The following is a 26,979-nucleotide window of genomic DNA, read 5'->3' as shown; positions in this document are numbered from 1 at the left end:
ATTCAGCCAACCCTGGGCTTGACAGAATCTGCTATGAAGTGAGGGGCTTCAAGAGGAATCATGAGGGTGAAGCTAAGAACAAAATGTGACTATATTCTCGACCCAAAGGACTCGGGTACTTAATACGTTTGTTAGCTAAAACCATCGTCCACTCCTTAACCTACTCTCCTTTTGCCAATCCCACATCCAGGTAAAAGGAAGACACAAATAACCATCCCAGAGATCAACTACATGTTTTCTAGATGTTTTTAAGTATGATGACATGTGTTAAGGAAAGGTGGACATACTGTGGCTGATAAGGCAAGGATGCTATGATGTAAGTGGATGGTGCCTAGTCACAGGCAGAAAAGAAGATGCAGACACAAAGGGTCAGGAAGCAGAAGGCACTACTCAACTCCAAGTAGAAGGTCCTCATGGTAGAGCTGATGTTAGGAACAAATAAATGCATGGCCTGGTATAAAGTCCAGGGCAGTGTGAACGCTGGATCTGAATGGTTTTCCCATCTTGGTGATCCAGCAACAATGGGCATGGTTTCTAAATTTCCTTGAGTCTACTGTTCCTCCTCTGTAAAGTAAAGCTAATAATTGTTTTTTTTTTTCTAGATTGATAGAAACTTGTGGCACTTATGGTCCGTAAAGAACGCAGCACAGAACTGGGATACAAGAGACACTTGACCCTCTAGACTGAGGGAATAATGGGTGCTCTGTTACAGAATTTTGCCAACTGTTTATCATTTGGAAAAATCTGCAGCCTAGGCCACAAAAGCTGGGCTTTTAAAGAAATGATCACTTCTTTGGTGTGTCCATATTTCTGATGGAAAATGTCAATTGCTTCCATCATGCCAAGTAACACCTATGGCCAATGCTTCCCAAGAGCCTCCCACCGAAGCTACCTTCTTCTCCTGGGTTTACTTTCTCTGTGTTTTATCTGATTAATTGCAGTTGGGGCCTGATTTGCTCATGCAGGGTCTCTGTCAAGTGAGAATTCATGGACTCTGTTACCACAGAGTCCAGAATAAAGTCTAGTTGTGTTCTAACTCAGGATTTAGATGATTGGTAATGGGAGAGAAGGCCAGTGTATTTCCCCCTTTGAAGGCAGCCCTGGGACCACCCAGGAGCTCACCCTCCTGGAGAAAGTATCGGCATGTTTACGTAGGAATCCGAGCTGTAGAGAACATGGAACACCTGTGCTCTGTGGGCTTCATGGCCCCAATTAGCTTCTGGAAAGAATTCAGGGTAAAACTCCCTAATGTGATGCCCCCAAGTGCCTCGATTCTGAGCACCGAAATGGTTTCCTCAGGTCTGTGAACTATGCGTCAGACACACTCAATAATAGCTCGCTTGCCTAGTCGAGGACCAGGAAAAGGATGGTTGCCATTCAGAAAAGAGAACTGACTCACTGTTAACGAGACTGTAGTGTCTGCACAGGAAACTGATAGTAAGACATGAGAAAGGACTTTCAAAATACAGAACCGCTCATGATGAACACTGATTTCTCTGCAGAGTGGAAGGGATGACCTATTGGAGGAATTGAGGAAAAGGAGTTCACAAGGAAGAGAAGGTGATTTGACTACATTGCAATAGTCTTGTGTTTTTTGTTTTTATGAGCACCTATTGTGTGTGTATGAACTAGTGCTTTTTTAGTTCTGACACATTGAAGGAGCTTATACACATGAAGATAAATACAGCACTACTTTTCCTTTGGAGACATTTACAGATGAGATGGGATGATAGCAGCTGGCTGAGGATCAATAATAGGACACAACTCGATGACAGTAACACTCAAAGTCAGGGCATTCTGAGTGTGCTGGTTAACTTTGGCTGTCAACCTGACACAGTCCAGAGCCATCAGAGAAGAGTCTCAATTGAGTGATTGCCCTGATCAGTTTGGCCTGTGGGAACATCTGTGGGGCACTGTCTTGATTGTTAGTTGATATGAGAGGGCCCAGACCCTGGGTAGGTTTTCCTGGACTGTATATGGAAGCTTAGCTGAACATGATATGAAGTGAACCGGCAAGCAGTGTTTTCCTATAGTTTCTGCTTCAAATTCTTTCCCTGACTTCCCTCAAATGTGGGCTGTGGTCTGGAAGGAATGGAAGCCCATTCCTCTTCAAGGTGTTTTTGGTTAGAACAGTGGTTCTCAACCTGTGGGTCGTGACCCCCACAAAGGTCACATATCAGATATTTATGTTACAATTCCTAACTGTAGCAAAATTACAGTTATGAAGTAGCAAGGAAATAGCTGTATGACTGGGTGTCACCACAACGTGAGGAAATTTATCAAAGGGTTGCAGTGCTAGGAAGGTTGATAACCACTGGATTAGAGTGTTTTCTCACAGCAACAGAAAGGAAACTAGAATAGTAGGTGGCACTCGGGTAAGAGTATGTGTAGCAGTTGACACGAGGATTAATTAAGGGGAGTTACATGGAAGAAAATGGCAAGAAGCAATTGCAGGCAGAAGGAACAGCACAAATGAAGGCACGGTCTGAAACAAAATGATGCTTTAGCTGATTTAAAACATTGTCATGAATTTTCAATTTCTTTTGGAAACCTGAATGATAGATAATCTTTTGCATATTTCACAAAATAAACATCTCTAGCAAAGTTAGTAATAAAAACCTGTCGTTTAAGATCATTTACATATTGCATTTGTAACAACTCCAAGTTCTCGGCCCAAGGTTGAAAATAAAATTTCAACGAAACAATTATTTGTTTGTCATAATCTCCATATAGATAATCTTTGTGATTCAAACTACTTTTGGAGAAAGTTGTGTTACTGTTTTTCAACTTACATGCATTATTAAAGTTTTATGAAGAAATATTTGCATATTAGCATTAAAATAGATAACATATAGACATGTATCAGAACTTAGAATCTTTGAACATGACCTAGTAGTCTAAGAAAGTCATATTGCCAAACATAAAACCATTGCATTTTGGGCACTCAAGAAAAAGACATATATATATATGTGGTTTTCTTTCCTTTCTGGTTTGCTTCAGTTGTAACAAAATTAAACAACAACAACAACCAAAAAAACAGAAAACATTGTCATGAAGCTGGGGATTGTGGTTGCTCATATCTGCAGTTCAAGAGGAGGCAGGGGCAGGACAATCAGTTAAGTTCATCCTCAGCTGATTAGTGAGTTCAAGACCAGCACAGTCTATTCGAGTACCTACCTTACATACATACACTTTAAAAATGAAAACACCATCATTAGTGGTGGGCCACAGAGCTGTTATCAAGCTATCTCATTTGTTGTTTAAAACAAAACATGTTGCCTAGGAAGGAACCCTAATCAAATCTGAATAATGGAACTCTATGATGATATTAACCAAATGTAAATAACAAAAAAAGACAGTAGAAAGGAAGAGAGATTTAAATAATTGTAAAACCAAACTCTTAGCTGCTTTTACATTTGTTTATTTTGTGTGGATGTATGTGCCATCATATGGGTATAGAGACCAGAGGACAGACACCATGTGGGTCTGCTGGCCTATGTGTCAGGGGTCTTTATTCACTGCAGCATCTCATGTGTTCCCTAATCAACAATTTTTAAGGTAGGGTGATGCAGAAACACACTGTGGTAGACCTGGGTAAATAAAAGCATATATTGTAGAAGATTTACAGCTGGGTATGGTAGTACATGTCTGCAATGTACCACTTGGGAGGTCAAGGCAGAAGGATTGCTAGTTTGAGGCTCCACAGCAAGACTCTATCTTTAAGAGCAGAGAAGAGGAAATGGGGAAGAAGACGTAATCTCTGGTTAAGAAATACAAGCTGTTGAAGTATTAGTCTTGGTGATGAATTTGCAGACATCTCCAGTTCTACTTTCTGAGTGCTTAAATATTTGCAACTTTACAGCAAACTCCAGTTGCTGGTAACTATAGTTCAGCCACAGGAACAGGTTGCCAAATGCAAGTTTTGGCTGGCACAGCAGAAAGGGGGATTCAGCATCGTGGTTAATCATCACCATCATCACACCTGAGATTCGCACGTAAAGACACATGTTCGGATCTGTTCCGAGGAGATATGAGAATGAGAAAAGGCTCACAGCCCAGCCATGTTCTGTGGGAAACTTGAAGAAATGACAATGATATGAGCAACTGCCTCAAGAATTCTAATAACGGCCTTCAAAGACTTTCCCAGAGATGTTAAAAGGTCTTCATTCAGCTTCAGAAGGCAGGCTTAGCATGGTGTCATATGTGTCTTTAATGGAAACAAATTGAATTATGTAGGCCCTGAACAAATAACCCAATTTTTAAGAGAAAAAAAGTGCAATTATATAGTGTAGGCCACACCTCCAACCACTCCACTTAATGAGAGTCTGTGTGCCCCCAGAGTAATCATGAATTCCCTTTCTAGTGGTCATTTTCCCCTCAGCACATGAGCATCTTGTCAATAGGAGTCAATAGCCTTAAAAATATTTCTTGGGGTTCAGTGAATTAAATCTAGGGATTTGCACACACTAGGCATGTCCTTTGCCACTAAGCTATGGCCCTAGCCCTGAAAACAAAATCCCATTTTTATCTATTTGTCTCTGATATGTAAGCTGACAGCCATCTCAGCTTTCAACCAGAGAAATCACAATCAGTTCCAACAGGGGAACAATGCTGGCTGAAGAATGAGGGGCTGGTAACTCCCAGAATTTCCATGAACCTGCTTGGTCGTATGCACCTGATGCATTGCGTTGAGTTTAGAAGCAAACTTGTAAAAGACGATATTTTGCAACAGAGCCACCAGGGAAAAGTTGCAGGGAGCTTTCTCAAGCTCAGGCTGAGGAAGAAGTTTCTATTAGCTCTTGGGAGAAGTGACATGAGAGCCTGTCTAAACAGAACAGGAGGATAATTTTTCATTGCAGATGGAACTGGGGGATTTAATGAAAACAGCAAATTAGACAAAATCTAATTAGCCCCTATGTGATCCGTGGCACAAAGATCAGCCTCTTCCTGGATCTGAGATTTCACTTGTACCCCTTTCTTCTGTCTGTTCGATCCTTCCTTCATCTGCCTGTCTTTCTGATCTTTTGAATACAGCTGTCTCCATTTAGAAATAATTTCCCAGGTCAACCCAATTCAAATGCAGTAAGTAGATGGTGTGTTACAGCTGCCTCTGCCTGCATTTCTTATTTTGTTTTTTTTGTTTGTTTGTGTGTTTGTTTTTAAGAGAGGGTTTTTCTGTGTAACAGTCCTGACTATCCTGGAACTGGCCTCAAACTCACAGAGATCTGCCTGCCTCTGCTTCCTGAGTGCAGGGATTAAAGGCGTATGCCTGCATTTCTAATGGTGGCTTCATTGCCCTTCTTCTTGGTTCCTGGCCCTCATTTTAAAAGTAACTCCCACTTTTTCCTGGTCTAGGTGGTTTCACGATATGTAGATATCTCTATGATGATATTTGAAGAATCAACAGCAAATCCCCAGTGAAGGAGGTGTCAAGGTTAAAGTCACAGAGTAATAAATGAGAAAACATTCAGAACTTGATGATTAGAAGCAATCATCTTTTCCTTCTTCCTCACAAGTGGGCAGTTTGGGCTGAGCCCAGCAGGGAAGACTCATCTCAAAAGCTGTGAATGATTTCTGAGGACCACACCCACTTAAGAGTCACCAGTGATTGCCATGGGCTGATAGGAGAGACCACAGCCTGGTCTGTTGGTTGGAACTTACATGGGGCTCTCTGAGTGCCACTTACTGCCTTCTTCTCAGCTTGTTCTCTGAGGTGCAGAAGCAAGTGTCCCCCAGAGAACAAGGTGGAAGGTAGATCTTCTTCAGTGACTTAGCCTTTGAAGTCACAGTGTCACTTCTGCTATGAGTGTAAGACCTATCAAGTGTGAGATGGGAACATGAAATCTTGTTTCTTTATCAGAAGAGGGTCAGCATCAAGTTGCATGAAGGGCACACATGGCACGAGAGACCCCACAGCGACCCTCTTGGGAAGTAAGATCTTCCATACAATGGCTCATGGGTGAAAAGAGGCTGGAAAATTCAGTCTCATAATTTGCCTTTTCTCAATTATTATTGGGAAAAAATGCCTTGTCTTTGTTTCTGATATTACTCTTCAGCATACAGTTTCAATATTTATTGGGATTTTTTTGTTTGCTTCTTAGGTGGCGTGGCTAACTTATTGAAATATATGCAAGGAAGTGAAAGCAGGTACCCGAATTAAGGTAAAGCTGTGTGTAGCATAAATGTGATGGGCAGTTGCTGTGACCACATTAAGTGGTAATACTGCTGTCAGCACGGATCCTGTAACGCTTTCTTTTCTCTTGCATTTGCAGTCAGGCATTCACTGAGGTTTTGTACTCCCCTGAACACAGTAGGCATGCCACCCAGGCAATGTGGAAGTTAGTCCAGAGTGGAGGAGAAGAAGTGCTCTTTCCTGGTCCACTGCCTCTTGTCTCTCTGGCTTTCTTTCTAAGCCTTCTTCTCCTGGGACAAGCACTTCTTCTCACAAAATCACCTTGTCCTAAACTTCGCAGTAAACAAGGCAAGAGAACCAAAATAGACACTTAGCCATGTAAATCAGTGGATCTCAACCTGTGGGCCACGATCCCCTTGGGTGTTGAACAATCCTTTCACAAGGGTCACCGAAAACCATCAGAAAACACAGATACTGTTACAATTCTCATCAGTAGCAAAATTACAGTTATGAAGTAGGAATGAACATAATTTCATGGCTGGGGGGTCACCACAGCATGAGGATCTGTATTAAAGGGTCGAAGCACAAGGAAGGTTGAGAATCACTGGTTCACCAACAGAACGCTGTTTTGAATCTTCAGTGTAACTTTGAACAACAGTCAGTCTCACTGTAATGTGACAACACCGTGTACACATGCCCAGTGTTCACTCCAGGACTTCAAGGAACAGTTTTGAAAATGGCATTTGGAAGTTTTCAGGTGGCTGGCTTTCCTTTGGTTCACTAGAGTAAGAGACGGAAGGGAGGAGAAGGAGGGGACAGGGAGCAGAGTGTTCAGATCTGATCTGAATCCTTCCTAGGTCTCTGAACTTCACCAGCAGGGCCAGTGTCTTGAGAGTGATGCCATAGCCTCAGAAATGCCGGAAGAACCAGCACCAGGATACTTTCTTAGCAACTCATCCTAGTGTTAGGGACTACGGGCAGAGTTTCTCTGTGTCTAGGCAGCCGCTCCCAAATAACTATTCAGACACTTGTTATTAATTATAATTGCTTGGCCGATAGATAGCTTAGGCTTGTTTCCAGCTGGTGCTTACAACTTAAATCAACCCATTTCTATTTATTTATGTGCTGCCCCAAGCCTTGTTTACTATCTATGAACTTCCCACGTTGCTTCTTCTGTGTCTGACTCAAGATTCCTCAGACTCTGTCCTTCTCAGAATTTATTCTGAAAATCTTGCCTATTGGCCCATCAGCTTAAAAAAAAAAAAAAAAAAAAAAAAAAAACAGTAAGAGCAATACATTCACAGTGTACAAAGATTGTTCCACAGCAGCCATCAACAAATTCTCTTTTTCTCTTTCTTCGTTTCTTTCTTTCTTCCTTCCTTCCTCCTTTCCTTTCTTTCTTTTTAAGGGTAGAGTGTGTGTTTTGAGACAGTCTCTGTTTTTATATAGCCCTGTCCTGGAACTCAGGTTATGTAGAGCAGAATGGACTTGAACTCACAGAGATCCTCTTGTTTCTGTTCCTCAGGCACTAAGATTAAAGGAGTGTGTCACCAAGCCCCACTAACAACTTTTCTATAGCAGGGAAATCGTTGCTCTTATAGACCCTTTACAAACAGTGGGGAAGTAAGCCCAGAAACAGTTGTTTCTCATTAAAATTCTTACCTTAAAGATGATTTCACACGTGCGCACACACACAGTAGCGAAGGATTCCAGAAATCTATTAGACTCCAAGGCCTGACATCCTTTTACATAAGGACAAATACCCTGGGGAAGCGAGTGAGAGATTTTTCTGTATAAGGACGTGAGGCTTGTTGCATCCAACAAAAACAGTGCTGTATTCAATGGGAGGAAATATCTCTCTAGCTTGTCTCTAGGCCAGCAGTTAAGAGAATTCAAGCCATTACAAAAAGCATGAAGGGGACATAAAAGAAAGCCCTGACATAGGGCCTCTGACAGAACACCACCCCAATGAATAGGTCATTTAGGTGTCAAGAAAGCCTCTTTTTGTTTTTTGCATCAAAATTGGAATGTCTACTTGCTTTCATGAGAAGGTATGATGCTATCATGCAGGCTGTTGGCTTCTGTGTGAGACAGTCTCTCATACATACTGGGTTCTTCCTGGACTGGCTTCTGAAAGATAACTCCTGGTACAGCCCCACTGAGGACGGCTCCTACACAAACACTGTGGAGAAGGTAAGATAGCCGGTGTCATAGAGGAGGAAAGGGAGGGGAAGTGGGGAAGCTAGATGTGGTTGGAAGGCCAGTCTGCATCATCTCAGCCCTGTTGTCACTCAGGCTTCGGGAGCCAGCTAATCACAGAGGATGACTTAGCCATGAGAGGAGAACTTAAAACTTGCTGGGCCACCAACAAACCTACGTCCAGTGGCCAGAGTTTAGAAAATGATATTCTATAATTCTGGAGGAGAATGTGCTCAATTCCTGATAATACAGACTTGTTCAGGTACTGTGTTTCACCAGAACCATATTAAACTGGCTTTTCATTTCAACCTTGTGTAGGTGCTCTTGAGTCAAATGCACTCACTCTACTTGAGGGTATATCAGAGCAGCAGCCCCTACCAAGGTCATCATGCCTCTTGACAGCATGTGCTTGTCAACCGTGTCCTCCATCTTGTACTTGATAAAAATTTTCACATAGCTCACATAGTTTTGATAGAAGAGGTTTGAGATATACAATGGAGACTTGCCCCAGACTGCTCTCCAGGGTACAAGGTATACTTGCTTGTACAATGTACTCTGTCTTCAAAGTCTTGTGGAATGGATGGTTTGATTTTGGCTTTGACTAGTATACCCTTTATTCCTTTTGTCCATAAATAAATTCAACTTGTGATTCTATGTGTATCTTGCTTATTATTTTCATAGGGATTTGAAATATAATTAGTTCTTAGAACCTTGTAATGACTTGAATAGCCACTCAGTTATGGGGAGATGGAAATGTTAAACCTTTGGACTTGGAGATTTTATTTTCACTCCAGACTCCAAGGAGTACCAACACATTGTCTCTTCTACCTAGATAGACATTTCAATTTGTTTTTTATTTTAAATGAATTGTGTTTTTAAATGATTTGCTCCAGGAGGAACCATGAACTCTGGTATCTTCCAACCAGGGATTTCTTTGAAGAATAACATATATTTTGAAAAGAAGTAAAGTACTTTGTAGTTAGATGGTTCCATCAGCCTGGACATAGGCAGGATCATAAATGCAAGAGGATCTTTTGTAACATGGCACCAACCTTAGAAGTAAATGCACTTTCCTCTTTGGACTTCATATGCAAATGGCAGCTATCATGAGTGACAGCTCTTTGCTAAAACATTGATAAGTAACTAGAAGGACACCTTGCTTCAGAGACAGAGACGACACTATCAACAGCACAGTATTTGAAAGTGAGTGAATCCCGCCACATCTAAGAGCAGACAAAGTCATTTAAACTCTCATGTGTAACCTCAAGCTGGAAAATAAGTGTCTGTTGGGAATATTTGTTGTCTCTCACAAACAAATCTGAAATTAGAACATCACTTTTCTCTTTGTCTTGGCCATGGCTCTGAGGCAGGGAATCAACTTTTTATAGTGATTGATTATTTTTTAAAGAGTGATTGGTGATTTTTTTTTATAGTGATTGGTGGACCCAAAAGTACTGTGGGTTTCCATATGTTTCATGTTTGCAAAGGTCTCTAGACTTTGTTTTCTTTCTTAGAGGTGACTTTATTATGGCATAAATCTTGGCTTATTTAGTTGTTCTCAATTTCAAGAAATATTACATGGCTTGGATGAGTCAAGGTTAATAGCCTTCCCTCTTTCAAGAATCTCTTTCATGAAATCAATGTCTCAATCCTGCATTTCAGTGAAATGCTATTGGTCCATGTGGATAACCTTCTCATCACCGGACAATACTTGAGATGTAGCTTTATTTTTTGTGATTGACATCTTATAGCCTTCATATTACAGCTGCCTCAGATATATTTTTGATCATGTTTGGAACAACCACTTCTGCTTCAGCAAAAGTTTCCTAATAATAAGCCAAAAATACTTTTCGACAACTCATTTTAATTTTTAAATTAAATACCTATTACATTATAGGCAGGATTTTTTCGTTGGGACTACTGGCTCTCAAAATAACTACATAGAGACCTATTATTAATTATAAATGCTCTGCTGATAGCTTAGGCTTGTTACTAACTAGCTCTTTCAACTTAAATTAACCCATATTTCTTATCTACACTCTAACACGAGTGGTACATTTTTTTTTTCAACACAGAGTGTTCATCTCCTGCTTCCTTTGTGTCTGGCTGGTGACCCTGCCTTCTTCATCAACCCCCCTTCCCACCACCAGTATTTTTGTCCACAAGTTCCACCTAACCTCTACTTGCCTAGCTATTGGCCATTTAGCCCTTTATTACACCAATGAGAGCCATAAATATTCACAAAAATATTGTTCCAAAGCACTACATTTACCCATGGTGGGGAATCAGGCAAGGCATGCCACATAGAGCACTTGTGTGGAGGTAAAAGGTCAGATTACAGGAGTTGGTTCTTTCTTTCCATCCTGGGGATCCTGGGGATGGAACTTGGGTCCTCAGGCTTGGCAGCAAGCTTCTTTACCAATGGAGTCATCTCACAGGCCACCAACTGATTTTAACAGTAACAAGGTATAATAATACTGTAAATTTGCTTTATTCCATACTTGATTCTGAGAGCTTTAGCTACCTACACAAATAAAGACATCAACCCCACCCCACTGAGGTTTACATAACTGATCTGAACTGCTAGTTCATAAGTGGCAAAGCCAGAATGTGAAGTCCAGCTATTGGGCTAGCTCTAGGGTGGGAACTAGAGACACAAAATGAACATGGAAAACATTGTTTTGTCACCATGAAGCAAAGTAGGGAAGACACGGAAATAAAAAACAAAACAAAACAAAAAACAGGGTGAGTAGGTGAGGGAAGAAAAAGGCAGAATCAGGCTGAAGAAATGCATGCTGGAGACCTTTAATATACATTGACACAGTCAGAAGTAGCTCTGGATAGAGTGCAGGCAATGGAAACACAAGACATGCAGCTGGCAATATACACCAGGGGCTAAACCCTTCCTGGCCCAAGCATTACAATTTGATACAGATAGTAAACCAGAGGTAGCCTAGACTTTTACAAATTTGTCCTATTTGAAAGGTGTTGGGTTAACGAAATCAGATTTCCTTTGTAGGAAATTAGGGGGCAATTTGGAAAAATTGGTCAAAATGGAAAGAAGTCAGTGAAAGGGAACAAAGGTTTATTCCCACAGGACACTCCATTGAAGGATGATAGTTTCAAAGATTTGAATTCGTGGTTAGGAAAAACCAAATTAAATAGCACACTATTTTGTAACCAAAAGTGGCAGGAGGTGGCAGTTTTCTTGTAGCACCTAAAGAGGGTATGGAGGAAAGGGTAAAAGAGAAAGATATATGACTACCCAACTCAGTAAATTCCACATCTAGGGGCAAAAGCAAGGGACACAACTTCATATACAATTCAGGAGACCACCAATACGAGTTGTTATGCAACATTATCTCTAATAGGAAATGGGGGCTTAATACTAGCTAACCTTTTCTTGGTGTGTTTTATCTACAGAAAACCACATCCAACCAAAATACAGAGTTGTGGAACCCTGATACTAATATGTGAAACTGATACTAGTATGTGAAACTGTGTCTAGAAAGCTTGCTGTAAAAAAGCTTGTTCTATTGAACTCACCATAAACAAAGACACAGCTACAGTCAGTCATACACAGAATCATCCATCATCCTCCCAAACACAGCTACAGTCAGTCATGCACAGGGAACCATCATCCTCCTAAAAGCTCACACTGTAGTTGATTATAAATAAATATAAATCGATGAGTGTACATCTCAGATCCATGATGAAGAGACTTAAACCTTGGCGACTCCCGCAAAGTTGTCTTTATAGAGTGGAGAATACAGGGCTGACAAGGAACCTCTGGGTTATGGCGACCACCCAGGTGGTGCCTGAAGTTGGAAGTCGCCCTCCCCCGCCCCTTTCCCTCCATCAATGCAGCTCAGAACGAATTGGCTTTTCAGGAATGCTGAGAGAAAAGGAAAAGCGGGACAAATCTTCCGGGCAGAAGTAGTTCCGATCTGAGGATTAGAGCCTGTCAATTAGAGGTGTCCGAATGGGAGGGAGGGAAGGAAGAAGGAAGTGTGTGTTAAGCTCCTGGAGACTTTGTGTTTTTAAGGAGAGGGGCAAGCGCTAGGAATCATTTTTCTCTTCTGGGAGTCAGTCCTGATCCAAATTTCCTATGGAACGAATCGAGGTCCTCTCACGGGACCAAACGGTGGGGGCAGCCAGCCTAGGTGGCCAGAGTGTGGCACGGCCTTGTCAGGAACTGTCTTGTGGCTAGACCCGAAGTCATTTCGATACCCACTAGGCTGCTTGCGGGACGAAGCCTGTATGGATGCGCCAACTGGCCTCCCCCACGCCGAGCGCCCCAGCCGTCTGCACTTCGCACTCGGTCAGGAAGACCGCGCCGGCAGGGCCGCCTTTGAAGTCTCCGCAGCAGACTGGGTGGGAGATGGATGACCCAGGAGGGATAGGGACGAAGGGGCTCCGCCTGGTTCCCACGATCCGCGGCGCGAGGGGCCACCGCGCAGCGAGGGCCGCGCCTGGGGCGGAATGTGAATGAGAGCGTGTTTGTGTGGGGGTGATCTCGAAGGATGCTCGCCAGGACGGTCCCTCAATGTAAGCCTGGAAGTTTAGCGAGGGCGCTCCTTAGGGACTGCAGGGAAGGTGCCACCGGGAGAGAGGAGTCTGGGGAGTGTGGCCCGCACAAGGGATAAGACTCCAGAAGATTGGGTGGAAGTTAAGGCGGTGAAAGTTAAGAGTCGAGGTGGCGAGGATGGAGAGTCCCGCATGTGAGGTGTGGGGCAGTTAAGGTAGGGGTGTGCCAGGAGAGGGACTCTGCAGCGTGCCTGCTCCGTGCTCTTGTGCAGATCGGTGTAGCTGCAGTGCGAGCGGAGAAAAGGTCACCCTGGTCTAGGCAATCCTGCCAGGGGAGCTGGTTCCCTTGCCAGGACCTTTGGGCGGCTACCACCCAGCACCAGAGCTCTGCCTCCAGGGAGCGTGATGGAGAGACTCTCTGCAGAGCCTCGACAGCTACGAAATTGCTACCTTTCTTCTCAAAGGGGGCAAAACCCGGCCAAATAAGAGACCCCCAAGAAGGGAACGCGAGGTGGGGTGAAGGCAGTAGCCAAATCTCCACTAGGCCCCACCCCTCCAAGCCACGCCCCCTCAGACTGCGCGGCGCCGGCTTGCAGCCAATGGGCTTCTCGCAGCCACGGCTAGGCTGCAAATCACGGTTAGGCGCGCTGTTGCCCCAATCAGGCATTTGTGGTTCCACCTGAGTCGGTTGGAGAATAAGAAGGGTATCTGGTTAGGTTTCTCTGGTCCAGCCAGGGAGTTTGCATCCTCTCCCGTCTTCCTCCAGCCTTTAGGACGCGGATCAGAGATTGCATGCCTAAGGCTCTCCTGAGGAAAAACTATCTTCTCCCGTTGCCCTAAATTATTTCTAGAGGACTCATCGCGGAAATCTACAAACACATCTGTTCGAAAGGATCAAATATTTGTTGACCTAGGAGTAAAAGTGACATAAGAAAGGAAAGGATTTGGAATCTTGGAGGACATGGTGTGATGAACAGGAAGGGATTTTTAAAGATCAACACCCTTCCTTGTTTTGTTCTTCACGTTCAGGGTGGGTTGTTAGAATGCAAGGTAATTTAGAATTTCTAAGATGTGGTGGTGAGGTACAGGGTTCTGAAGCAAGGGAAGAAAATACCGAATAGAACATCTTGGAATTTAGAAACAAAAAGACGTTAACGCAGAGGATAAATGACACATGGCACCGGGACACTCACAAAATTGTCTTCTGTGCTCTTCAAACTCAAAGGACATCCCTGCTTTGGTTGAGCTAGCACCCAAATCTGAGTCTCGAGGCAGCCGCGGGTGAAAGTGTTGGAGTTGTAGATGTAGTCATAACCCAAAAGACTCAAGTTTGCTGTGCTGGTGGGTGGCGTTCATAGTAGGTCTTTTGTTTTAGATTCTGGTTGTTCTCTATCTTCCTCTCTCTCCCCTCTCCCTCTTTCTCCTCTCCATCAAATTCCAAATGAGTTAACATTTTTCTTTCTTCTCATCCACCTACCTCTAAGTTCTGAGAAAAGGAAGGCACTGAACAACAGATTTTGTTTTATGCTGCTGCAAACAGTTGCTCTCACCGAGTTTGTTTTAGAACAATTTTATCCGATGAAAAAAGTCGATATATATTTTATCATATATAAATATATATTTATCTTACATAAAATATTTAAAGATATATACTTAAAATATATATCTTATAAAAGATATATACTTAACATATATATCTTATAAAAGATATATAAAAGATATATATATAAAAGATATATATAAGATATATATATATAAAAGATAAAAATATCTTATAAAAGATACTATTGATTTGCTTATTTGGTAACCAAATATATCTTATAAAACATACTACTGTAATTGCAAATATTGATGGGGGAGGTGGACTGGCTCAGTGGATAAGATGTTTGAAGTGTGTAGCTTGGCCTATAACTCCAGAGCTTCAGGGAACAGTGACAGGAAGATTTCTGGGATTGCTGGCCACCCACTCTATCTAAAATGATGGAGCTCCGTTCTCAGTGAGAGACCCTATCTCAGAGAATAAAGTGAAGAGAAAGACACTGGACATAGCCCCTCAGCCTCCACACAGCGGCACATACAACACAGATATTTCACTTATTACCATAAATTGACACTAAAGTTAAAAAGGAAGCATGTAGCCGATGTTCACAAAACTGTAATTGTGGAGGCTTTGAAATTAAACTGTTGATCTTTTTAAAAATCAGTCCGAAGACTTCCAACAGCACACCCAATTTCTTTTTCCATTTGGCAATAGGGACCAGGAGGAAGGGAGGGTTGTTATTTATTTATTTTCTCAACAAACAGCTCACTATAGCCTGTATGGGGTATATGACTCAGTAAAAATAAAATGAATGCAATAAAAAAATATGTCGAAAAGGGAACTTTCCCATCGTGTCCTAATGTAGCCATTACCCCAACTTGCCATCTCAAAGAAATCCACATTGTTAAACTACTTAAAAAGACAACAACAAAAACTTTTTTGATTGCCATGCTCTTTTCTCATATTAGAAGCCATGCAATCTCATACTCTGTCCTGCCATAGCCAGGTCATTGCTTCCACTAGGAATGTGGGATAGCCTTGCTTATTGGAATAGAGCTGCTCACAGTGAAGGTGGATGGTCCACATTGATTGGCCTATCTACATAGACCTGAACAGGACTGTCCAGTAGTTTGTCTCCTAGGTGATTCACCTCTTGTCAAACAGGCAGGGTTGACCATCACAGGCGTCAGGCTTTTGAAGCTAGAAGCTTACTGCTCTAGATCCCAGAGTCCTAACACTCACTGGCTGGAGGGACTCTGAACCTCAGGTGTTGGGAGCCTTGGTGAATTAACAGTTAACAGCTCCCTTGAACTCTTACCATTAGGGTTTGCATCCCTCACAATCTGCTTCCTCCTTTATTGCTTACCAACCAGTATCTCAGCCTCCCACCACACTTGGACTGTCCATTGTGGTTGCATCCTGCACATTCTGTCCTTGACCACCCTCTGGAGCTCTTGAACCTTCCTCTCTCGGTGTTGTGGCTCAGGGATGCAGGCACCAGGCCTTTACCTCTCAGTAGATCTTTGATTTTTCAGCTCTGAGTCTTGGGCATTAAGGAGCTCTGCTCCTGGGACTCTGGAGCTGTACTGCAGCTTCCCCACTGGCTCATTCCAGGTCCCGGAGAAGTTTGGTCTATTCTTTGTGTAAGGAGCTCAGCCAGCCCTACCAGTAAGACCCCAAGCATGGAAATACCATTTGGAAGGAAACTTAAGTGTGGTCTGATGTTGCAACACAGGAGAGAAGCCTTTTGGAGAAATGGCCTATTTATGTAGCTAGAAGAGGACTAGAAGTGCATAGTTAAGGTTGCCGTTTCACCAGCCACAGTCCTGAACATACATGGCTTCCATTTCTACCGATGAGGGAGTGGGGGTACTTAGATAAGCCAGAGGGCAAGGCATTCCCATTCCTTCCCTGCATGAGAAAGTGTAGGGTCATCCAGAGTTCTCTGTGGCTGCTTTTTACCTGTGGTGGACTCTTCCAAAGCAGATGCAAGGTTCCCGAAGCAGTCATGCCTAAAATAGGACCTCTCACTCTGGAGTCACAACTTCCACAGCAGCTGCAGTTGGAGTGGGTTTCCTAGCTAGAGTGGTGCTTCCTCAGAGCAATCATGGAATGAACAAATAAGGTAGTGAAGGAAGGAGCTGCATGCTCCATGCTCAAGGCAGCTGGGCATGAGGGAAGTATCTGCCAGTTGTCATTCAAGGGACCAAACAGCTGTTTCCTGCGGCTTTGCTCATTTACAACATCAAAGGGTGCCTAGGGTTAAGATCGGGCACGGAATCTACATTATCAACGTTACTCAGCCATGCTTTCACCTACAGCCAAACATTCTCAGTGACGGTTTGGTTTCTCTGATCTGTCTCCCTCGTTTCTTTCCAGATTACCACATTGGTCTCTGGCCATGATGGTCACTATAGTTTAGACCTAGAGTCCTCCAAAGGTCATGCTTCAGTGATCAGCCCCCTCCTGTGGCACCATCAGGACCCTGTAGAGCTTTTAAAAGGTGAAGGTTAGTGGATGCAGCCTAGGTTTCAGGAGTTGCACAAACTTCTCTTTTTGTTTATGTATCACCATGAGATGGCCAAGCATCCCACGGCCTGGGCTTCCACTGTGACATACCAAGATCATGGGTTCAAAAGCAACAGGGTTAACAAACCACTGACTGAAACGTTTGGGGGGGAAATGAGTCAGAATGAAAGATTCCTTCTTTTCGGTTGTCTCTTTCAGGTATATTTGTCACAGCCATAGAAAGATGAGAAGCACACTGACGTCCTCCATGGCCCTCCGTAGACAGCATGCCCCTCCCTTGGAATGACACATGTGTTTGTACTTTCTGAAATGCTTTCCCTCTACGTACACAGGATTCACTCTGTTACATCCTTCAGCCCCTTTCTCAAATGTCTTCTTTTCCAAAACAAATTTTGTGGTGCTCTGAATAAGAATAGAAGAATGGCCCCCATTTAAAAAAAAAAAAAAAAAGGATGGCTCCATAGACTGGTATGTTTGAATGCTTTGTCATCAGGGAGTGGATACAACTTGGTAAGGATTAGGAGGTGTGGTCTTGTTGGCAGAAGTGTGTCACTGAGGGTGCACTTTGAGGTTTCAAAAGTCCAAGTCAGGCCCACTGGCTCACCGTGTCTTCCTGCTGCCTGTGGATCCAGATGTAGAGCTCTTAGTTACTTCTCCAGCACCATGTCTGCCTGCATGCCACCATGCTCCCTACCATGATGACAATGGATTGAACCTCTGAAATGGAAAGCAAGCCCCAATTAAATGTTTTCTCTTATAAGAGTTGTCACAGTCATGGTGTTTCTTAACAGCAATAGAAGACACTTTTCTCATCTATTCACAGTGTCTCAGCTTGGAGTCTTGATGGGCATGCCATCAGGGTTCTTTGGTCCCCAACTGTTCTCTCTAACCTCATTGTCCACTCCTTCATTCATCCTTCAAGCAACTGTAACTGTTCTGCTGCCCTGGTTCCTCCTTCCCAAAACACCAGACTCCCAGGGCTTGCCACACACCATGTTGCACATGCCTCTGTGATCTGGGATCTGATATTCCACCCTCCAGGTGTTCTGTTTCTTCTTCCTTAGCTCAGAGACTGCCACTCATCTTCTAGATCCAACCCAATCCATGAAACCTCACTGCAAGAATGCACGCTGTAACCATACTGCGCTCTGTCTACCAACACTATTTTTCATGTATTTCGACTTTAGCATTATCACTTCATGTTGCAATTGTTTATTTATTTGTCTTTTTTATCAATGTAGTGAGTACCCAATCCATGTTTTATTAAAAGTGAAGGGACCAGCTTCCCTTTTGGCAGCCATAACGGCCGAACACGTGCTTGCCATAAACCTGCCTTGGTCACTTAAAGGTCAGATGCCTGTCTCATGACAAGGAACCTATCAGAAGTTAGTCACTAGAAAGTCAGATGCCTGTCTCGTGACAAGGAACCAATCGGAAGTTAGCTGGTGGCGCTATGCTTTAAGACCCTGGGTGTGCTTTACGGATAAGCGCACAGCAATGACGTAGAAAGCATAGCAACCACCCTGGGAGGGCCTATGGGCCATAACAAGCAGTTGGCCAATCAACACAGGGCAAGCCCTCCAGCCTGGAAGCACACTAATCGTGAGCCTGTGCGTACCCCTAGACACTCCCCTTACGCTGCCCTATAAGATCTTTTGGGAGACCCTGGGAGCCGTCTTGTCTAGCTGTCCACCATGGCAGGTGGGTGAAAGACCCGAGCTAACATGGGGTTAGCTCGTTAAATTACAATAAAGCCTCGTGCAGTTTGCAGCAAGCTCTCGAATCTGCCTGGTGATTGGGGTGACCGCGAACGTGGCCTGGGACCCCGGATACTTGAGTTTTCGGGGGTTTAACACTATAAGAAAGTAAGCTGGGCAAGCCATGATGAAAAGGCCAGTAATCAGCCTTTGCATGGGCTCCTGCCTCCAGGTTTCTGCCCTGCTTGAGATCTTATCCTGACTTCCTTTGTTGATGAACAGTGAGGTAGAAATGTAAGCCAAATAAACTCTTTCATCTCCAACTTGCTTTTTGGTCTTGGTGTTTCTCACCATGGGCCACAGTGTATATTTTCAACATAGATCATTCATAGTCTCCCGTTAAAAGCATTCTCCTTTTAGAGAGTGTGCTAAGTGAAATTAGCCAGTGGCCAAAATACAAGCATTGCATGATGATATTCATGTGAGGTACCAAGAGTGGTCAAATTCATAGAGATGCCAAGTAGGATGGTATCTTTCAGGATGGGGGGGCGGGACGCTTAAAGGGGAACTCGTGTTTAATGGATATAGAACTTCTACTGAGGAAGATGAAGTGTTCTCAAGGAAGGGTGGGTGATGTCTACTTAACAGCGTGAATGGAAATCCATCCCACAAGTCTTGGATACTTTGATTCTGGAGGCTGCAGAGATGGCTCAAGGGTTAAGAGTGTGCTCTTGTAAAGGACTCATGTTCAGATCCCAGTGCCCAGGTTAGATTGCTCACAACCACTTGTATCTCCAGGGACTCTGGGCATCTGAAACCTCTGACCTATTGAGCTTACCTACAGCCATAAGCATACATCCACACAGAGACACATAATTAAACTAATAAAAGATAAACTTCATAAACAGTGGGTGGTCTTTGACTGGAGGCTATATCCAGCTGCTTAGGTTGATGCTGTTGTGTCTTCCCTACCATGGTGAACTGTAGCCTCTCAAACTGTAAGCCAAAATAATAAACTCTCCTTTAAGTTTTGTCGTGGCCTGGCATGTCTCAGCCCCAAACCATGGAAACCATGAGGTTCAGCCTGAGTGGGGGAGCATGGACTTGGAAATTCCTAGTAACTCAACGGCAATAAAGACCAGACATAGGCATCTTGTCGTCTTTAGAGAGCTCTCAGTTCCATGCTGCAAAACTGGAGTCTCTTCTTTATTCAGCATCCTCCTGGCTGTTTCCTTACCGTGCTTCCCTGACCCTGAGATGGATTCTCTTCTAATTTGCTAGGCCCTATCAGCAGATCTCTCTCAACCGACTCCTTTCCTGTAGACTGATATTTCCTCACTATCTGTCCTCACTTGTCTCATACACCTAGCCCTCCACCCTGGTGCAGGCCTATTCAAATGCTTAGTTCTGTAGAGATGCAAACTAGGAGGCATTCTCCACTGAGGCTGTGCCATTCAATAGCAGATTAGCTAGCATCTGCAAATCCTATGCAGACCAGAGCTCCTGGTTACTGAAACCAGGGGTTTGGACCTTGAGAAATTCCCTAATGGAATCAGTTCTCTGCTCCTGACAAAGTTTAAAAGAAAAATTAATTAAAATGGTAGATTTTGTTTTGAATACTTTGTCACAGTAAAAAAAAAGCACTAAAAACATCCTTCATTCCAACATTCTCATTAGAATCAAGACAAACAAAAATATCAAATACAATATTTATGCTCCTCATAACATGGGACAACTGCCTTTTCTTGAAATTTTCCTCTGTCACAGTAAATGGGAAGATAAATATTGTCCCATAGTCTGCTGACTTTGTTTAATTGTTATAAACTAGAAATGACCTCAACACCAAATGTTGGTGGTATCTAACAGTGGAGACAAACTCCAGCATTTGGTTCCATTTTGCCACAAGCTCACCCTGAAGTATAAGGGGAAAGCCAACTTGTCCAGTCAGAGGTGCCTGTGGGAGGCCTGCTGGAGCTGCCCACCAGCCGCTGCAGGTGACATGGAAATGGCAGCTTCAGAATGTTTTCAATGTCCAAACAGTGTGGAGCTCCGTGACTGGAACATTTGTTCAAGTATTACAGCTTATTCAAAGCAACTACCTAAGGAAAATTTTGGCTCACCCTCAAGATGACCCACCATCTATGTCTGAGCAACCCAAGGTTCCGCTGTTGAAGAGATCTGGCAGTTTTAGCCATCAGTGCCGGCAAAGCTGGCCTCCATTATCTAAAAGTAATGTCAGCACACCAGTGTAACGATAAATCTTTCTACCAAGCCCCCCGAGCCCTGCTGCCACATGGGTGACCAAAATAACACACAGAGACTTAGGTACAATGCTGCTGGCCAATGACTAGGATTTTTTTTTTCTCTCTCTCTCTCTTCTTTTTTTTTTCTTTTTCTTTTTCTTTTTTTTTTTTTTGGTTTTTCGAGACAGGGTTTCTCTGTGTAGCTTTGGAGCCTATCCTGGCACTCCCTCTGGAGGCCAGGCTGGCCTCGAACTCACAGAGATCCACCTGCCTCTGCCTCCCGAGTGCTGGGATTAAAGGCATGCACCACCAACGCCTGCCTAGGATTTCTTAATCTATATATTTTATAAAGATTTATCTGATTGGATGACAATGGCAGGCATCTTCTCTTGCTGGGATCACATGGCAGCTCCAGGGCAGAGAGCAGGAGGAAGAGAGCGACCTCCTGCTTGTCCCTGCTTATATTCTGAGTCTGCCTGCTATATCACTTCCTATCTGGATCACAAGACTTTGCTACATTTCCCAGAATTCTCCTCACCTCCCAATCCCACTTATCTTGCTTTCCTATTGGCCAACAGTTTTTTATTCATCAACCAATAAGACAAACATATACACAGAAGGACCTCCCCCAACACACCAGATGTTGTTTAATTTAAAAATGTTTCTTATGAGATCCCATCAAAGAGACAAGCTACAGGGAAGGCAGCTTGGTAGCTGTGCCATTTGGTGTGCAAGATGGATCCCTAAAAGCAGGAGTCTGCAAAGATTTGTTTTTTACTCAAATCTTGGCCATCTATGGAAAGCTATTACAGGAAGTGGGCTGTGATATACACTTTCCTTTTTCTATGAAAGTACTTTTACATCCCCCAGTGCTATTTTTAGGTGCTCTGTATTGAAAACTCGTTCTATAACTTCATTTAAAGATGAGTATTCTTCTACCAGTAGTAAGACTGATGTCACTTAGACCTTCTGTCTCTTTGCCTTGGCTGCTAAGAATCTCAGACCCAAATCTGAAACCAAATCTCAATCATCATAGCAACACTTAGAAAGATTGTTAATTATTTTGGTTAAAAGAAGAAATTGACCCTGGGTGGTAGAGGTGCACACTTTTAATCCTAGCACCTGCAAGGCAGAGGCAGGCGAATCCCTGTGAGTTCAGGCTAGCCTGGCCTACAGAGGGAATTCAGGCACAGCAAGAGCAGCTACACAAAGAAACTCCGTCTCAAAAAAACAAACAAGAAGGAAAGAGAGAGAGACAGAGACTATTAACTCCTAAAATGATCATTTAAGAAATTTTAGAAGGAGGAAAGTGAAGCTTTAAGTTGGTAAAAGGGCAGATACTGAAAGTTCTAGGAATAAAATACTTATTCTATACCAAGGAGGCATCCTACAGAAAAGCAACCTTCCATAACTTCACCTACATGGGACACATAACAGTGGAAGTTCGGCCAAACTTGGTTTAACTGGGAACAGCCCTTTAGCCGGAAATAATCTCTCCTCTACTGGAATCTCCAAGCCTGAGCTTTATTTCCACCCTAGCTGGAGGCTTCAAGACTTCTACCCTTTGTTATCACCTATTGGTAAAATTTTCCTTTTCTTGACTGTTACTAGACTGGATGATCTCTGAGGGCAGAAACCCTGTGTTTCTACATGGTCTAGAAATCCTCTGGATCTTTGTTAATTTTTGTTTAAATCAGAAGCAGGTGGTTTAAATATTTATGAAATAAAAAAAAAAAGCAACCCCGTCACTACTAAATAAATGATGTTCCTCGGGAAGCATCCTTGCATGTGTGACTCACTCCTGGGATCTCCTGCAGGTTTGCCCCTTTCTCTGTATACTTGCTCAGAAAGGATACCAAGGTCTAAAAAGCCCCTGTCATTCCTCCAGGGGCTTTGTTGTTGGCTGGGATAGCCATAAACTCAGTCCTTTTTGTTCCTCTCCAAGATTATGTTGGCCGTTAATTCCCCATTCTAAATTACCACACTTACTTGTCCCAAATGATGGGAATTTACAAATTTTTTAATTTGGGGATAAGGTCCTAAATGACTGGATTTAAACTACCGATTTGTATGAGTGTCAGGTGTGATTACAAGTAGGCATTAAAAAAGGTAGAACTCTTCTAGGAACAGTTGTCAGACAGTTCCTACCCTTGAAGTAGAAAACTAGAAGCCGAATTCATGCTGCTGCGGGTAGGGGTGGAGGGGGGAGAGAGAGAGGAGAGAGGGGGGGAGAGAGAGAGGAGAGAGAGGGAAAAAGGGGAGGATAGAGGAGAGCTGGTGAGAGAGGGAGGAGAGGAAAGGAGAAGGGGGAAGGGGAGGGTGAGGGAGAAAGATAGAGGGAGAGAGAAATTAAGAGGGAAAGTCCGTCAAGCTAATCCTAACTAAATCCAGTATATTCACAGCCGGGTTTAAGAGTGAGGGCAATCTGCAAGTGTACTGCCTGGCTTTGTGCTTGAAATAGCTTCTGTGTTCCACCCTGGCCTGCCTCTTCTGTGAGCTCAGAGCCTGCCTTCTACCTGCCTTGGTCCTGCACCAGGTGGAGACACGAGCAATGCCTCGCACACAGGCACACACGCTGGAGCCATTTGGCTGCACCACATGCCACTGGGGATGCAGCATCTGGAGACCCAAGGCTGAGAGTTCACCACACAGGAAGTGGCCCAGCCTGACTCTTGGTGCCTCCGACCTATGTACACCCCTGGGGTCCCAGTGCTGTCCTGTCCGGGCTTGAACGCTGTGTTACACAGAAAGCTCCCTTTCTATCCCCAGCGGCTTGTGGAAAAGAGGTGTGGGATGCAGGGGTGGAGGGTGAAGGGGCCCGAGGGTGCAGAAACCCATGGTTCAGGAGCCATGGTTCACTGCTCCTGGAAGACGGAGGAGGGTGTCCATGCCATCTCCTCACAAACTTCCTTTGCATGGAAGGCTTTTTAACTAGACCTCATCTCACCCCAGGAAGAGTGGACTTTAGGGGCAAATTCAGAGATGCCAAGAGCATTTAAATTTACTCCTGTAAATCAGCAATACTTTGAAGAGGACTGAGCAGGGTTCCTGATCAGTCATTAATGGAAAAGTGTTTTTTTAAAAAAGTCTCTACCAAATCACAAGGAATCTAACGTGCTAGGAGTCTGTGACAGTTAATCCTTGGTTCTCAAGTGTCCTCAGATTAGCCTGACAGCTCTTTGCCTAAAAATATCAAGTAAAAGCCTCCATATCGGGAGGAGTTAAATGGTGACAGGGAACTCAGTCTCCAGGGTTGAACATTAGATTTCCATAATGGGCAAGCCGTAGAAATGACAGGTTATTATGTGTTTACGGACAAATTGTCACACAAAATGTTTTGATACTGACTGTTTATTAGCCCTTTGTGGTTGTTGCTGTTTCCTGGGACTGACATGTTAAACAGTACTCAGTAGGAATAAATAAACCCAAATGGTGAAAAGTAATTGTCTCTGTCATATAACCATATTTTACAAGAATTATTAACATGGTTATTCCTTTGGGATATTTACACAAAAAGGAGTATTATTTTTCTGATGCAATTGTTTCTCTCAGAAAAAATATGCTAACATAAAGTTGATTTGAATGACACCCAAGTCTGAAAATTGATCCTACTGGTGTTTAAATATATTTTAGATTGTTCTATTTGGAGAATAGGGAATTCTGTTGCATGTGTGCTCTGTCTTTTTAAGAACAAATTGTTATTTTTTAAAATCAAGAGATGGACTCATTAATCAGAATTCTTTTAAAATATACTTCATCTATGGGTTGGAGAGATGGCTGGGCACTTAAGAGGACTTACTGCTGTTTTGGAGGACACAGTTGGGTTCCCAGCAACCAGGTCAGCTGGTCACAACAGGTGGGACCTAGGACCCTCTTCTGGCCTCCCTGTGCTCCTGCACACACCTGCTACACAAAACATCTGCTCATGCCCACACATGTAAAATAAAACAGCAAAATAAATTTTTAAATGTATTGCACTAACAACAACAAAAGCAATGAAATTAGAATTATATTTTATAAAAAGAAAATCTTGTGCAGTTACTTAGTTACTTAGTGTAACTATACATTCTAACTTTAGTAGTTGAGAACCTACAGATTCAAGATGGTCAGTTGATGCTTTGCTGCCAAAAAGAAACACAGCACCCCAAACCTTTGTATTTTAAGTAAAGTTTAGAGACAAAGGAAACCATTTTTAATTCTTAAAAGATCTTTACTTTATTGTATTTTATGTGTGGGGGCATTTTGTTTACACCAAGAGCATGCCTGGTGCCTGATGGGGCCAGTAGAGAGTGTCTGAGCCCCTAGAACTGGAGTTACAGAATGTTCTGAGCTGCTATGTGGATGCTGGGAATTGAACCTGGGTGCTCTGCAAGGTTCAATTAAATTAATTAATGCCAGCAATTTTTAATCTCTCTGACCCCAATGAAGCAATAAAAAAATACTAATGAAGACTCTAAAAGTGAGGAGTGATGTATCACCCTAGAAATAGGTAGATGATTTTATTTTCACAGTTGAATCCCTTCTCCATAGCTGGAGGCTTTACCTTTAGGGTGAACTGGATCTCAAGAGGAATGTAGAATAATAAAAAGGAAGGGAGAACTTAAGAGACCGGTGTTTTATGGAATACAGTGCAAGTTTGTCAGTAATTCATGTTTTACTATAAATGTTAAAATCACAATAGCAACACTTGTCAGAATTCCTTGAAGCACAGAAGTGATTCTATCCATGCCCTTGTTTGTTCTCATTATGGACCCTAATGTAACTAAAAATATATCTCCTAATAAGTAAAAATGCAGAAGGATCACACACACACACACACACACACACACAGAGAGAGAGAGAGAGAGAGAGAGAGAGAGAGAGAGAGAGAGAGAGAGAGAGAGAGAGAAACATGTTGCATCTTGGGAGGGCAGCTTCACTATGCAGTACTCACAGCTGGTGTGAGGTGTTAGCTTTAGACCAAGACTCAGCCCCATAGAAAGGTGACCATGAATTTCTACTTCTGCCCAGGGAAACACGATGAACTAGACTTTTAACACATACCATCCAAAGTATTAAAGGGGTGAAGTTCATAACCCGGAGAGGAAGCTGGATAGGAACAGTCCCAGAGAATTACTTAAGTTACTCTTAGAGCACCGGGGTCAAGGCATGTCAAAAGATTTAGTATAAAGCTCTAATTGACAATGGGAGAGGTGCAGATGGCAGATCTACCTCAGTACTTGATATTTTGTCTGATGCTTTAGGATATTCTGAACTAATTGGCAATGGAGGCTGAACTCAGGGTCCTTCTGCCTGTTTACTGTGTAATTCTACACAGAAATTAAAATATGTTAAGTGTATCCCACTAAGATTGCTTTCTATTCTTCCTTTGGGAAGGTGTTTCTATAATTTATCCTCTTGTATGAGTAGTTTGCCTTATACTAACTTGGATTGATTGGATATAATTCCTTGGACTTCATTATCATAATTTCTACCTCATAAGCTGCCTTGATTACAAAAAGTATTATAATGAAAGCAAAGTCAGACTCTTGAAGAATTATTTTCTAATTGTGTGTGGGACAGGAGGGGCATGGGCATATGAGAGCAAGTGCCCTGTGGAGGGAGGTCTGGGGCATCAGATTTCATTGGGGCTGGAATTACAGGCAGTTGTGAGGCTCCTGGTGTGGGTGTTAGAAACTGAACTCTGGTCCTCTGTGAAAGCGAATGGACTCTCAACCACTGAGCCATTTCTCCACTGCTAAAGTCATATTTTGAAATAGAAAACTGTTATTAAAGAAGCCTTCTTCACACTTATATAATGGACAATGGCTTTTTAGGTTGCTGAGTTTGATGGCTTATTCCCGAGTGACTAAAAGACCAAGAGCACACCTGTGTGCATGTGTGCATGTGTGTTGCATTCACTTGAGTGTGCCTGTATTTGTATATGGGGATATTGAATGTCTTTCTCTGTGGTTCTGCCTTAAAGGCAGTGCTTCTCATTAACTAACTAGGCTGCTTGGCCAGTGAACTTCCAGGAGCCATCAGTTTTCACCATCAACACTGGGGTTATGGGAATGCATACCCACGCTTGGATTTTTATGTGAGTTAGGGCTGGGGATTGGAACTCAGATC

The 26,979-nt window shown here is 43.1% G+C and overlaps 1 long non-coding RNA gene across 2 annotated transcripts in view; it reads right to left on the bottom strand.

Annotated features, from left to right (window-relative positions):
* Positions 1-14,700: 14,700 nt before the first annotated feature.
* LOC113832337 overlaps positions 14,701-26,979 on the bottom strand; it is a 28,799-nt gene continuing 16,520 nt past the window's right edge. For both annotated transcript variants that reach the window (XR_003480495.2, XR_003480494.2), the window contains one exon: positions 14,701-17,645. This is a non-coding gene — a long non-coding RNA (uncharacterized LOC113832337). The remainder of the gene's footprint in view (positions 17,646-26,979) is intronic.

Source organism: Cricetulus griseus, assembly GCF_003668045.3.
Source record: "Cricetulus griseus strain 17A/GY chromosome 1 unlocalized genomic scaffold, alternate assembly CriGri-PICRH-1.0 chr1_0, whole genome shotgun sequence".
Classification (NCBI taxonomy): domain Eukaryota; kingdom Metazoa; phylum Chordata; class Mammalia; order Rodentia; family Cricetidae; genus Cricetulus; species Cricetulus griseus.
This window is presented reverse-complemented; position numbering and strand designations above follow the sequence as displayed.